At 40.6% G+C, this 15,674-nt stretch overlaps 1 long non-coding RNA gene across 1 annotated transcript in view; it reads right to left on the bottom strand.

The window, feature by feature from the left end:
* The window catches only part of LOC105489339 (uncharacterized), a 273,282-nt gene that overhangs the window by 200,411 nt on the left and 57,197 nt on the right, over positions 1-15,674 (bottom strand). The gene's annotated exons all lie outside the window — the stretch shown is intronic.

Below are 15,674 nucleotides of genomic sequence, written 5' to 3'. Positions count from 1 at the left end.
CACCCTCTCTCCAGAGGAGACTGGGACAGAGCCCCCGCTGCTCCGCCAGTCCCTTCCTACCTCTGGAGGTTGCATCCCTGGCACATTCTACATTTATTCTTGAGAACAAGTGAAAAAGCAGGGAGAACTGAGTCGGCCCAAGGCTACTCGGAGAACTGTCCAGAAGCAGGGGAGGAAAATGCAGTCTACAATCTGGAAAATGAAGTAGCAAGAATCCGAGCAGCCCAGAGGTCAGGAGGCACCATGTCTTTGATCTTTCCATCCCATCCAGTGACCTGGGAGGGATCAACTCACCTGTCTGCACTTCCTTTTTTGTTCTGTAAAGCAAGGACAGTTGCAATGGATGATTCTAAGATCCCTTCCACCTCCCAAATCCAATGATACTGTATATTCCTCCTTAAAACTTCACCCCCGTCAAGCCATCATCAAACTGACAAAGTTCTCTAGGACCCAAAAAAAAAAAAAAAAGTCACTAAAGTCTCTTACCCTTTCAGGAAAAATAAAATAAAATAAAATTTCCAAAAATAAGGTGTTCCCTTAAATAGTCATCTGGCTGTCTCGGCACATAGCTGGGATTGTCACTTGAGAACAAATGTAACAGTCAATCAAGAAACTTCATAAATAATCCAAGCTCTTGCCTCCCACCACCTCTATAAAGCACTCATTAGGAAGGCGAACACCATGCTTGCTGCGGTCTGTCTTCTTATGTGGAGGAGATAATTGCAGAGCCACCAATTATGCTAGTTTGAATTAAGTGGTGTCAGCAACTTAACAACAAATTCTGCTCTAAAAGGGTTCCAACTTGTCTTAGAAACTACACTTAAGGACCAGGCACAGCGGCTCACGCCTGTAATCTCAGCACTTTGGGAGGCCGAGACAGGCGGATCACGAGGTCAGGAGTACAAGACCCGCCTGACCAACATGGTGAAACCTCGTCCCTACTAAAAATACAGAAAAATTAGCCAGGTGTGGTGGTGCTTGACTGTAATCCCAGCTACTCAGGAGGCTGGGGCAGGAGAATCGCTTGAACCTGGGGTGCAGAGGTTGCAGTGAGTCGACGAGATCACACCACTACACTCCAGCCCGGGCAACAGAGTGAGATGCAGTCTCAAAAAAAAAAAGAAAAAGAAAAGAAAAGGGAAAAGAGAAGAGAGAAGAAAAGAAAAGGGAAAAGAAAAGAGAAGAAAGGAAAGGAAAAGAAAAGAAAAGAAAAGAAACGAAACCACACTTAAGCTGAAACAGGAGGCTCACCAGCTCCTCAGAGTAGTGGTTTAGGCCACACGCTGAACAAGATCTGATAAACTCTGTCAAAAAGACACCAACATTAACTCTGACTTGTATAAAATCTCTCTGTCCCCAGGGAAGGATGCTCCGAAGTTATCTGGAACAGGGCCTGAAGTCTGGAGATATCCTTATCCACTGAAGAGTCTGCAGTGATGGTTTTAGGCAGCAAGGCAGTTCATGCATGCCCAGTGAACGTATACTTTTTAAAGACTTTCTACATGGACACTTTTGAGGGAACAGTGCTAAGACCATTATCCTAACATTAACAAAGATTCACTGCAAAATTTCCTCATCATGCTTTTCTTCTTTACTGGTAGGTGTTAAGTCGAGACCAAGAGTCTAATGATTGAATCTCAACAAGGCTTCAAACTCTAAGCTGGTGGGGCTTCCCTTCCTGTAGGATCCCATCTCATCACAGAGTCCGCCTATAAGTAGCACAGCTCCCTCTCGTAATCCTACAGTGTTATTTCCTAGAAAGAGGGCTCATGGAACTGACTGCTCACAAAAACATCACTTATTTAAGGAATATTAGGGAGTTTCCATTAAAAGCAACACACTGAAAAAATTGATAAGAGTGTAGATCTCATGTTATGTTCCAACCACAATATAGTTAATTAATTAATTAATTAAAATAAATAGACCAAGGCAGGCATCATTCTTCTAAGGTGAAAACTGGAGTTGTCGTGAGATGCATCCACATCTCTTCTACCCTGTCCTTCTGGGAACTGCTGTCACTGCCCAGCAGAGACCATCACCACCATCATGGTCAAGACCAAGGTGAGGGTAAGCTCTGACTGGTGAGCACAGATTAGGCAGTTCTAGTCTGTGACTCACACGGCTCCCCTCCTGCCACCTTCACCAGGCCCCACCCTTGTTCCTGGAGACTACTTGACTTGACTGAATGGAAGATTCTTTCCACTACCTGGACTCAGCACCACGGACCCAGCACAGTTCTAGGGTCAAGGTTCAAAAACAAACTGCACACAAGGCCTGATTCATTCTAGTGGGAGGAGCTCAGCAATGAAGATGGATTGAAATACAGGACAAGATCACATCAGTGAAGGAACAGGAAACAGAGCAGAGGGACCCTGAGAGCATCACGGTGAGGGGTAGAATCTTCTGGATGGGAGCTCCAGACCTCACCTGTGCAGACAAGCTGCTCGTGCCAGGACCATAATGGTCCTGTGTGATATGTGGACCAAGAATCTCACACAGATGTCCATCAGCCTCCCACCTCCACTCCCCAAAATACAGCCTGAGATGACTGTGAGGTTGAAAAAGTGTGACCTCAGACAATGTTCGCCCTCACCTTGGCAAAATGTTGAGCAGATAATCTTGGCTGATGCCTGCTGTAGCAGATAACATAAATGCTGCCCCCAACACACACAGTTCCCCAGATGGACCAGTTTGGATTGTAAACTACCAGCTGTCCCATATACAGTAACCCTTGTCCTGATCCTGTGTCTCCTCTCTCATCACAACCTATCCTCAAGATGTATCATAAAGGATTTAAACAACTAATTCACACAAAGATGTTACTACTGGTAATAATGAAGCAATTTGCCACCTAACGGATATATTTGTACTTTAATGCAGAATGTGCCCTACTCCTAAGAAAAAATTATCTCACAGTATAACGTCAGGATTGCAGGCATTGGGTTGTAGCTTCCTGGCACTCCTCAAAACACCCTACAAAAAACATTTGTCTTCTACCAGTAGCATACTCACTCTATGAATCTTTATCCCTGCATACATAAAACTCCAGCTACAATGTTTCTTAAAGGGAATTTAACCAAAACTGCCAACAGACCAAACTTATTTTTAAGTGCATTAAGTCAGTTAGTGAGCTGTTCAGCAATATTTATTGACCAGCTATGCTTTGATGGGAACTCTATCATGTCCAGTTTTTGACCAGTGATATGAACATGAAATGCACTGGAATTTCATCATTAAGGCATGGTATAATTTCACAAGAGACCTAGGTTCTGTGAAGGAAACATGTGCTCTATACAATGGAAAGCATCCAAATAACTTATTTATCTTTCTTCTAAGAGCAATTAAACACAAGCAAAATAAGTTAGAAAGCAGAGGCCTGAAATCTAGGGGTAATTTATTCAAACTTCCTACTCTCTAAGGATAATAAAAGGTAGTAAATCCTAAACTAAACAGAGTCAGTGGCAGGGAGCCTTCCAAAATTTATTCTGTTCTAGATTAGTAACGATTAAATCATACAGTGATTCATTTCAAAACACAATGAATTTCAGCACTGCATATGTTTAAAACATTAATTTTCTCCTTCAGCTTAAAACAAAGAATATGATTTATTTTCTTCTACAATAGTTCTTAGATTTTTCTTCTTTCCACAGCTCAGAAAGAGTTTTCTTTCCTGAAATACAACTTCTGCATCCAAAGCAAATAAATTTATTCTTTAACTATAATGGATGAGAATATACATGATTTGGCAAATTAAAAAACTTTCCATGAAAAAAAGCATTGTTGTCTAAGGGTCAGCTGCATATTCAGAACTGAGAGATCAATTATTAAATCTAGAGCAAACTAGAGGTGTCTGGTACACCCCTACTTACTGTGCACCCCTCCCCACCCAAAACCACCTTTGCAAAATGTATAGCATTGAGAGAATTATGACAGTGAAAGAGATCTGATCTAACCAACCCCATCTGGCTTTTAACCTCCTAACTGCCTGGCTCATTCCTGGCTGTGGGCCAAGCTAACTTTGGTCATTTCTGGGTGTAGGCCCAGCTAACTTTGGGAGAAATTTAGTTTAGATGACAATAGCTTCTCCCAAAACTAAACTGCCTTTATAAAACTAATAAAGGCTACAAGGTTAGGATTATGAGAAGGGCCTGAATTCTGCTACGATGTTGGTGTAAACAATTATCAGCCAGTGTTCCGGTGGTCACAAGATTTGTAACTTCCCCAATTAAAGCTGTAAATAACATCACCATTATAGGACTTAAGATCGGCCTTTTGAGATGTCTTTTCAGACTTTTGCATTCTGATGACCAGACGACTCCACCCAGATCCATGACTCATGAGTCCACTGCTCCTGTGATCCCTACTCAGAAGCTGACTCAGCCCATGAGGACCATTTTTCACACTCCTATGATTGCATCCCCAACCAATCAGCATCACCCATTTCCTAGCCCCTTGCCTGCCAAACTATCTTTAAAAAACCTTAGCCTCCATATTTTCAGGTAGATTGATCTGAGTAATAATAAAACTCTTGTCTCCTGTTGAGCCAGTTCTACGTGTATTAAACTCTTTTCTTTTTTTTTTTTTTTTGAGACGGAGTGTTGCTCTGTCGCCCAGGGTGGAGTGCAGTGGCGCAATCTCGGCTCACTGCAAGCTCTGCCTCCTGGATTCACGTCATTCTCCTGCCTCAGCCTCCAGAGTAGCTGGGACTACAGGCACCCGCCACTATGCCCGACTAATTTTTTGTATTTTTAGTAGAGACAGGGTTTCACTGTGTTAGCCAGGCTGGTCTCGATCTCCTGACCTCATGATCCACCCACCTGAGCCTCCCAAAGTGCTAGGATTACAGGCGTGAGCCACCGTGCCTGGCCTAAACTCTTTCTTTATTGCAATTCCCTTGTCTTGATAAATTGTGTCTGCCTGGGCAGCAGGCAAGATGAACCCATCAGGCAGTTATACCCCTCTCCTCAGCTTTCTTGATTTCCACTTATTTCCCAACATTTCTACTGGGCTGGCACTGTCCTCCATGAGAAAGTATAAAAATAAGAGACCGAGTGAAGAAACCAGTAAAGGCTGTGGTCTGCTGTTCAGTGCAGTCTTGCAAGCCTCCAGCAGGCAGAACAGCATCCATGACCAAGAGAGTGCAGCTCATCAGTAGAGGGAGCTGGATCTGCCTCATTCAGTAACTCCCACTCCAAGCACAGACATCTTTTCCAAGTCCTTCCTCAAGGCCTTAGTTCTTTCCCTGCTGCTGCTGCTGAGAGGAGCCTTTGTACTAGCACAGTTCCAAATGTAGGGTTAGAGACTAAGTGCATAAATTAAGCTCATATTGGGTCAAATACTTCTATAAAGGCAGAGTATGGAATGTTTTCTTTCCTGCCTGTAAGTAAAATAACACAGGCACATTTCATAAGAGGTTCAATTTGATTGTGAAAAGAAGTTTAATACAGCCCATAAAATGCAAACTGAAACATCCTTGATTAAGGAAAATTCCAGAACTTAGCTATTTTACTATAGTGGGATATGATTTATAGCTACCATTTGGAAGTAAAAAAATACAACTTTCTTTATTTCTCTCTTTTTCACCTAAACATTATCAGGCTGCATAGCAGAGAGTAAAGCTGAGAGCCACGTCTTGATCTCAATTAAGGATGTCTGGGGCAGAAACAGCTGCCTATCAAAAATTCATGCTTTCTGTCCTTAGTGTGTGGCTGTGTTGAGGAGGTGACAGGGACCGCTTTTCCTGCTGACAACCCCCACAGCATTAGGTGCAGCCATTTGACATATGGTCTTGCCAATAAAATGTGAGAGGAAGAAATGTGTCACCTGTAGGCTGGGGTTCTCAGAAGTCCACCCTCTCTTCCCTTCTGCTGGCTGGAGACAGAAGGTCTCAGAGGGGAGGAGCTTGGGTCCCTGGAACACCATGTGGGAGAAAGGCAACTACTGCCCCGCAATACGCACATGGAAGTATGATGGGATCGAGGAAAAAGGCCTATTGTGTTAACCTTTTGAAATGTGAGAGTTTATTTGTTGCAGTGAATAGTATCACGCTGACTAGTCCAACACCTCAAATTTTGCTTGATTACAGCCCATGCTTCTGCTTCATCCTAGTCTTAGGCAAAAGCCTAGCTTTCAGATTTTCTCCATCCTCCTTCATATCCTGGTCATTTTCATGTGTAGGGGCATCTGGGGCTGGGAAAGCAGAGGCCCACACCTGCAGGCCTCCACCAGCCTGTTCGTTCACAGTCACCGGGAAGGTCCTGATGGGGCCCCGTCTCCCTGCAGTGGGGCCACCTATGCTCTAATTTCCACCTGGACCAACCCCTTGCTACCGTAGTTCTGTGTGGAGCTTCTCTCTCAGCCGCCTCCTGCATCTTCCCCAGGAAGGAAGCAGGTACATCCAGGTGTATCCACCGCATAGATCAAGAGCAAGGTAGGGGCTATCCCAAGCACTCTCCCCATCCTGCATGGTCCCCTCCACCTGCTGTAGCCACCCCACGTGGTGGGGTGCATCCCTGTAGGCAGCCCCATCCCAGATTTCCAGATGCAGAGTCGAGCAAATGCCACTCTACTTCTAGCTTCCTCATATATTTATTATGGTTTTCTCTCCTTTTGCCAATGTTTCCTCTATTTGAGGGATGAGACTCAAAAAAGTGGAAACACTAGGATTCATCTCTCTATCACCCCCTTTACCCTCTCAAATCATTCTTCATGCCCAGGAAAAAATGCAACATGCCCTTGATATCCCATAGGAACTCTCCCTTCATCCGTACCTTCCTTCTTCCTGACCCTATGGACCTATCTGCCATTAGCAATCCCTGACCTCTTTTTCAACACTTAACAGCAGATAGAGGGCAAGCAGAGAATCTGACTCACTAATACATCAAAAAGTACTTTAAAATGATGTTTCCTGAATCTGAAAAAGCATAGGGATGAAGGAGAGACATTTTATCCCTGGCTACTTACATGCAGAGACACATATACCTGCGCGCATACACACAATTGCAATGCAGTGCCTCCCAACAGGTGTCATCCTCCAACCCATGAAAAGAGTGGTCAGAATTAGGCATTACAAAAACCCCGCTGATGGGACTGAAATTCTCCCCTGCAACCCATACCACTCTCCTCTTTTCTCAAGGATGAGTTGCCATGACATTCACTGCCCAGTGGCAGGCACTTCCCCACACAATGCACCCTGCAACATACTCACTCTACCTTCCAAACAGTGTCATGACTTTTCCATAGAAAATTCATTGTTAAAATTCTTTAAAAATAATTCTGTGGCTTGGAGATTCCAACCCCACTGCTGCTGGCTGTAAGGAACACTGACTGAAATTAGACAGTGCTTGACATCCAATGGAAGAGACTGTGTGCAGCTTGGACGTCAGTCGAGAAGGACCTCTTTCCATCAGCAACCAGGAGGATTTATATAATGGGGAAAGGTTTCAGGGCCAGATGGGGACAATGAAGCTTTCCATGATTCATCCTTCTGGTTAAGCACTCTCATTATGCCCTTAGTGAAGGAGAAATGAAAGTTTCCATCAGAACCCCACAGGAAGCTTTGAAGTGTTTTGTAGTGTGTTTCAATTAATCTATAGTAAAATATAAACACTTCTTTATGAGTTTAATCATTCTCAACAAATTTTTGTGTCCTTTTTGACAAAGTCCCCATGAAAGAACCCTAGTCTCAATGTTGCCAGCATGTAGATGCCTGATGGGCAGGGTGGGGGGTGGGCGGGCATTCACCTGACTATAATCATTGAGACTCCCAGGCCCCAAAGCAACACAGCAGGTAAGTAGTGAGGGTTACTTAATGAAGTTATTCTCCCTGGGTTTGCTGCTCATTATAGCTGTAAAATATGGCATTGCAAACAGGCCTCTGTATGGGAGAATTTGGTAGCAAGTTTATGGACCATATGATTTCCCTTATATTGTCTTAAACATTTCTTATGTCCAAAAGCACACAATAAAGAAAGCATGTCAGCTGATAAATGATACACTAAAAGAGATTTCTCATGGAAACCTGAGCAACAATATATCTAAAATGGCTTAAAAACAATCCTTCCTAAAGACAAGAAGGTGGACTAGATGACTTATTAAAACAACTCGACAGTAACACATAGAAATCATATCAACAAAAACGTCCTAAATGCCCTACAAATAAGATTCTACATGGAGTCCTTATGAGTTTCTGTAACAATTAACAACCCTTCCTGGTAGACATTCTGCTTTTAATCTGAGAATGATTCCCAACTTTTTAAAAGGTCAGTAATGATTTTTAATTTTTTTATTTTTAATTTGTGTGGTTACATAGTAGGTGTATATTTTTATGGAGTACATCAGATGTTTGCAATGCAATGTGTAATAATCACATCATGGAGAATGAAGTATTCATCCCCTCAAGACTTTATCCTTTGTGTTACAAACAATCCAATTATAATCTTTTAGTTATTTTAAAATGTACAATTAAATTATTATTGACTATAGTTGCCCTGTTCGCTGTCAAATACTAGGTCTTATTTGTACTTTCTATTTTTGTACTCATTAACCATTCCCACCTTAGCCCTACCCTTCCCAGCCTCTGGTAACCATCATTCTATTCTGTATCCCCATGAGATTGAATCTCAATTGTTTAGATTTTTAGATCCCACAAATGAGTGAGAGCATACAAAGTTTTTCTTTTGATGTGTGGCTGATTTCCCTTAACATTATGACCTTTAGTTCCATCCATGCTGTTGCAAATGATAGGATCTCTTTTTTTTATTCCTGATTAGTCCACCATTGTGTATAAGTACGACATTTTCTTTATCCATTCATCTGTTGGTGGACACTTAGATTGCTTCCAAATCTTGGTTATTGTGAACAATATTGGAACAAACATGGGAGCATGATATCTCTTCGATATACTAGTTTCTCTTTCTTTTGGGTGTATACCTAGCAGTAGGATTGCTGGATTGTATGGTAGCTCTATTGTCAGTGTTTTGAGGAACATCCAAACTGTTCTCCTTAGTGATTGTGCTAATTAATATTCCCACCAATAGTGAAAGAGCATTCTTTTTTCTCCACATCCTTGCCAGCATCTGTTATTGCCTATCTTTTGGATATAGCCATTTTAACTAGGATGAGATGATACCTCACTGTAGTTTTGATTTGCATTTCTCTGATGATCAATGATGTTGAGCACCTTTCCATATGCCTGTTTGCCATCTGTATGTCTTCCTTTGAGAAATCACTATGGAAATATTTTGCCTATTTTTAAAATTGAATTATTAGATTTTTTTTCCTTATAGAGTTGTTTGAGCTCTTTATATATTCTGGTTATTAATCTCTTGTCAGATGGGTAGTTTACAAATATTTTCTCCCATTCTGTGGGTTGTCTCTTCACTTTGTTGTTTTCTTTGCTGTGCAAAAGCTTTTTAATTTGGTATTTCACTTTGTTGTTTTCTTTGCTGTGCAAAAGCTTTTTAATTTGGTGTGATCCTATTTGTCCATTGTCTTCTTTGGTTACCTCTGTTTATGGTGTATTACTCAAGAAACTTTTGCCTAGACCAGTGTCCTGGAGATTTTTCCCAGTGATTTCTTATGGTAGCTTCATCGTAGTTCGAGGTCTTAGATTTAACTCTTCAATTCATTTTCACTCTGTTTTTGTATATGGTGACAGATAGGGGTCTAGTTTCATTCTTCTGTATATGAACATCCAGTTTTCCTAGCACCATTCATTGAAGAAACTGTCTTTTCCCTGGTATATTTTCTTGGCATGTTTGTTGAAAATGAGTTCAATGTAGGTGTGTAGATTTGTGGTATAGTTTGACCATGTCCCCACCCAAATCTCGTCTTGAATTGTAGCTCCCATAATCCCCACATGTCATGGGAGGGACCTAGTGGGAGGTAATTGAATCATGGAGGCGAGTTTCCCCTTGCTGTTCTCATGATAGTGAATAAGTTTCCAAAGATCTGATGGTTTTATAAATGGAAGTTCCCCTGAACAAGCTCTCTTGCTTGCCACCATGTAAAACATGCCTTTGCTCCTCCTTCACCTTCCTCCATGATTGTGATTCCTCCACAGCCATGTGGAACTGTGAGTCCATTAAACTTTTTTTTCATAAATTATCTGGTCTTGGATATGTCTTTATTAGCAGCATGGAATAAAGATTAATACAGTAAATTGGTACCCCAGGGAGTGAGATGCTGCTGTTAAGATACCTGAAAATGTGGAAGTGACTTTGGAACTGGGAAACAGGCAGAGGTTGGAATTTCCTGGAGACTTGGAGGGCTCAGAAGACAGGAAGATGTAGGAAAGTTCGAAACTTCCTAGAGATTTATTGAATGGCTTTGACCAAAATGCTGATAATGATATGGACAATAAAGTCCAGGCTGAGATGGTCTCAGATGGATATGAGTACCTTGTTGGGAACTGGAGCAAAGGTGACTCTTGTTATGCTTTAGCAAAGAGACTGGCAGCATTTTGCCCCTGATCTAGAGATCAGTGGAACTTGAAAGATATGATTTAGGATATCTGGTGAAAGACATTTCTAAGCAGCATAGCATTCAAGAGGAAGCAGAGCATAAAAGTTTGGAAAATTTGCAGCTTGACAATGCAATAGCAGAGAAAAAACCATTTCCTGGGGAGAAATTCAAGCCAGCTGCAGACATTTGCATAAGTAACAAGGAGCCAAATGTTAATTACTAAGACAATGGAGAAAATGTCTCCAGGGCGTATAAAAGACCTTTGCATCAGCCCCTCCTATCACAGGGCTGGGGGACTAGGCCGAAAAAAAAAAATGGTTTCATGGACTCCCCCTGCTGTGTGCAGCCCAGGGACTTGGTGCCCTGAGCCCCAGCTGCTCCAGCCATGGCTAAAAGGGGCCAATGTACAGCTCAGGCTGTTGCTTCAGAGGGTGCAAGCCCCAAGCATTGGCAGGTTACACATGGTGTTGGAACTGCAGGTGTAGAGAGGTCAAGAATTGAGGTTTGGGAACCTCCACCTGCATTTCAGAGGATGTATGGAAATGCCTGGATGTCCAAGTAGAGGTGAACATCCACATGTCCGCTGCAGGGGCGGAACCCTCATGGAGAACCTCTCCTAGGGCAGTGTGGAAGGAAAATGTGGAGTAGGAGCCCCCACACAGAGTCCTTACTGGGGACACTGCCTAGTGGAGCTGTGAGAAGAGGGCCACTGTCCTCCAGATCCCAGAACGGTAGATCCACCAATAGCTTGCACCATGCACCTGGAAAAGCCTCAGACACAATGCCAGCTTGTGAAAGCAGCCAGGAGCGGGGACTGTACCCTGCAAAGCAACAGGGGTGGAGCTGCTGAAGACCACAGAACCCACCTCTTGCACCAACATGACCTGATGTGAGACATGGAGTCAAAATAGATCATTTTGGAACTTTAAAGTTTAGTGACTACCCTATTGGATTTCGAACTTGCATGGGGCCTGTAGCTGCTTTGTTTTGGCCAATTTCTCCATTTTGGAACAGATGCATTTATTTATCCAATGACTGTACCCTCATTGTACCTAGGAAGTAACTAACTTGCTTTTGACTTTACAGGTTCATAGGCAGAAGGGATTTGCCTTGTCTCAGACAAGACTTGGGACTGTGGACTTTTGAGTTAATAATGAAATGAGTTCAGGCTTTGGGAGACTGTTGGAAAGGCATAATTGGTTTTGAAATGTGAGGACATGAGATTTGGGAGGGGGTGGGGTGGAATGATATGATTTTGCTATGTCCCCACCCAAATATCATCTTGAATTATAGCTCCCATAATCTCCACATGTGGGAGGGACCTGGTGGGAGGTAATTGAATCATGGGGACATGTTTTCTCATGCTGTTCTCATGACAGTGAATAAGTCTCATGAGATCTGATGGTTTTATAAAGGGCAGTTCCCCTGCACACGCTCTCTTGCCTGCCACCATGTAAGACATGCCTTTGCTCCTCCTTCACCTTCCACTATGATTGTGAGGCCTCCTCAGCCACGTGGAACTGTGAATCCATTAAACCTCTTTTTCTTTATAAATTACCCAGTCTCGGGTGTGTCTTTATTAGCAGTGTGAGAATAGACTGATACAATTTGTTTCTGGGTACTCTATTCTGTTCCATTAGTCTGTGTGCCTTTTCTTTTATGCCAGGACCATGCTGTTTTAATTACTATCACTGTGCAGTATAATTTGAAGTCAGGTAATGTGATTTCTCCAGTTTTGTTCTTTTTGCTTAGGATACATTTTTCTATTCTGGGTCTATTGCTGCTCCATATAAATTTTAGCATTGCTTTTTCTACTTCCGTGAAGAATGTTACTGGTATTTTGATAGGAACTGCATTGAATTTGTAGATTGCTTTGGGAAGTATGGACATCTTAACAATGTTGATTCTTCCAATCAATGAACATGAAATATATTTTCATTTTTTGGTGGCCTCTTAAATTTCCTTCATCAGTGTTTCATAGTTCTCATTACAGAGATCTTTAACTTGTTTGGTTAATTCCTAGGTAATTAATTTTACTTGTGGCTATTGTAAATGGGATTACTTTTACGACTTCTTTTTCAAATTGTTCACTGTTGGCATATAGAAATGCTACTGAATTTTGTATGCTGATTTTGTATCCTGCAACTTTGTTGAATTTCTTTATCAATTCTAATAGTTTTTTGTGGCATCTTTAGGTTTTTCCAACTATAAAATAATATCATCTGCAAACAAGGATAATTTGACTTCTTCCTTTCCAACTTGGACACCCTGTATTATTTTCTTTTGTCTGATTGCTCTAGCTAGGACTTCCAGTACTGTGGTACTTTTAACAGTGGTGAAAGTGGGCATCCTTGTCATGTTCCAGATCTCAGAGGAAAGGCTCTCATTTTTCCCCATTCAGTATGATACTAGCTGTGGGTCTATCATGTATTGCTTTTATTATGATGATATATGTTCCTTCTATATCCAAGTTTTTTAGAGTTTTTTGTTTTTTATCATGAAGGGATGTTAAATTTTATCAAATGCTTTTTTAGCATCAATTGAAATAATCATATGGTTTTAGTTCTTCATTCTATTGATATGATGTATCACATTGATTTGTATATGTTGAACCATCCTTGCATCACAGAGATAAATCCCACTTCATCATGATTAATGAACTTTTTAATGTATTTTTTAATTTGGTTTGCCAATTTTTTGTTGAGGATTTTTATGTCAGTATTCATCAGAGAGATTGGCTTAAGTTTTCTGTTTTGATGTGTCTTTGTCTGGTTTTGATATAACAGTAATACCAGCCTTGTAGAATGAGTTTGGAAGTATTTCCTCTTCAAGTTTTCAGAATAGTTTGAGTAGGATTGATATTTATTCCTCTGTAAGTGTTTGGTAGAATTCAGTAGTAAAGTCATCAGGTCCTGGGACTCTTTACTAGGAGACTTTTTATTATGGCCTTGATCTCGTTACTTGTTATTGGTCTATTTGGGTTTTAGATTTCTTCATGGCTCTCTATCTTAGTAGTTCATTTGTTTCTAGGAATTTGTCCATTTTTTCTAGATTCTCCAATGTATTTGCATACAATTGCTCATAGTTGCTACTAATGATCCTTTGAATTTCTGCAGTATCAGTGGTAATGTCTCCTTTTTCATCTCTGATTTTATTTGGATCATCTCTCTTTTTTTCTTAGTCTGGCTAAAGGTTTGTAAATTTTGTTTAACTTAAAAAAAAAAAAAAATATTTGTGGCTGGGCATGGCTCACACCTGTAATTCCAGCACTTTGGAAGGCCAAGGCAGGTAGATCACAAGGTCAGGAGATCGAGACCATCCTCACCAACATGGTGAAACTCCATCTCTACTAAAATACAAAAAATTACCCAGGCATGGTAGTGTATGCCTGTAGTCCCAGCTACTAGGAGGCTGAGATAGGGAAATTGCTTGAACCCAGGAGGTGGAGGTGGAGGTTGTAGTGAGCTGAGATTGCACCACTGCACTCCAGCCTGGTGACAGAGCAAGACTCCATCTCAAAAAAACAAACAAACAAACAACAACAAAAATACCTTTTTGTTTCATTGATCTTTTGTATTATTTATTTTTGCTTTCATCTTTTTTTTCCCCCTACTAACTTTGGGTTTGGTTTGCTCTAATCTTCTAATTCTTTAAGACACGTCATTAGGTTGTTTATTTGGAGTTTTTCTTTTTATTTGATGTTAGGCACTTATAGCTATAAAGGTCCCTCTGTGTACTGCTTTTGCTGTATCCCATTGGTTTTGATATGTTGTGTTTCCTTTAACATTTGTTTCAAGAAATTTTTCGATTTTCTTCTTAATGTTTTTTATTGACCCACTGGTCATTCAGGAGCATATTGTTTAATTTCCATGTGTTTGTATAGTTTCCAAAATTCCTCTTCTTGTTGATTTCTAGTTTTATTTCACTCTGGTCAGAGAAGATGCTTGACAATATTTCAATTTTTTTAAATGTTTTAAGACTTGTTTTGTGACCTAACATATGACCTGTCTTTGAGAATGATCCATGTGCTGAGGAAAAGAGTACATATTCTGCAGCCATTGGATGAAATGTTCTGTAAATATTTATTAAGTCCATTTGGTCTATAGTGCAGATTAAGTCTGATGTTTCTTTGTTGATTTTCTGTCTGGAAGATCTGCCCAATGTTGAAAGTGGGGTGTTGAAGTCTCCAGTAATTATTGTGTTGGGGTCTCTCTCTTTAGCTCTAATATTTGCTTTATGTATCTGGATGCTCCAGTGTTGGGTGCATATATATATTTAAAATTGTTATATCCTCATGCTGAATTGACTTCTTTATCATTAGATAAGAAGAGACCTTCTATGTCTTTTACGCTTTTTGTGTTGAAATTTATTTTGTCTGATAGCTACTCTTATTTTGTATAGCTACTCTTGCTCTTTTTATTTCCATTGGCATGAAATGTCATTTTCCATCCCATTATTTTCACTTCATGTGTGTCTTTATAGGTGAAGTGTGTGCCTTATGGGCAACAGATCATTGGGTCTTGTCTTTTTATCCATTCACCTACTCTAAGTCTTTTGACTGGAGAGTTTAGTCCATCTACAATTAATGTTATTATTGATAAATAAGGGCTTACTCCTGCCATTTTGTCATTTGTTTTCTGCTTGTTCTGTGGTCTTCTGGTCCTTTTGTCTTTCCTTCCTGTCTTCCTTTTAGTGCAGGTGATTTTCTTTGGTGACATGATTTAGTTTCTTTTTATTTTTTGTGTATCTGCTGTATGATTTTTTGGTTTGAGATTACTCTGAGGATTGCAAATACCATCTTATAACTCATTATTTTAAGCTAATAACAACTCAATATTGTTTGCATAAACAAACAAAAAGGAAACTAATACAAATGGTATGCCTTAACTTCATTCCCCACTTTTTATTTTTTTGTTGTTTCTACTTACATCTTATTGTACTATGTGTTGAAAAGTTGTTGTAGTTGTTTTTGATTGGTTCATTGTTTAGTCTTTCTACTTAAAAGTAACGGTGGTTTACACACCAGTTACAACATTATAATATTCTGTAGTTTTCTGTGCATTTACTATTGCCAGTGAGTTTTGTACCTTCAGGTGATTTGTTATTGCTCACTAACATCCTTTTCTTTCTGACTGAAGTACTCCCTTTAGCATTTCTTGTAGGACAGGACCGATGTTGATGAAATACCTCAGCTTTTGTTTGTGTAGGAA

This window comes from Macaca nemestrina, chromosome 19, assembly GCF_043159975.1.
Source record: "Macaca nemestrina isolate mMacNem1 chromosome 19, mMacNem.hap1, whole genome shotgun sequence".
NCBI lineage: Eukaryota > Metazoa > Chordata > Mammalia > Primates > Cercopithecidae > Macaca > Macaca nemestrina.
The sequence above is the reverse complement of the archived record's forward strand: the minus strand, read 5'-3'. Positions and strand labels throughout refer to the sequence as shown.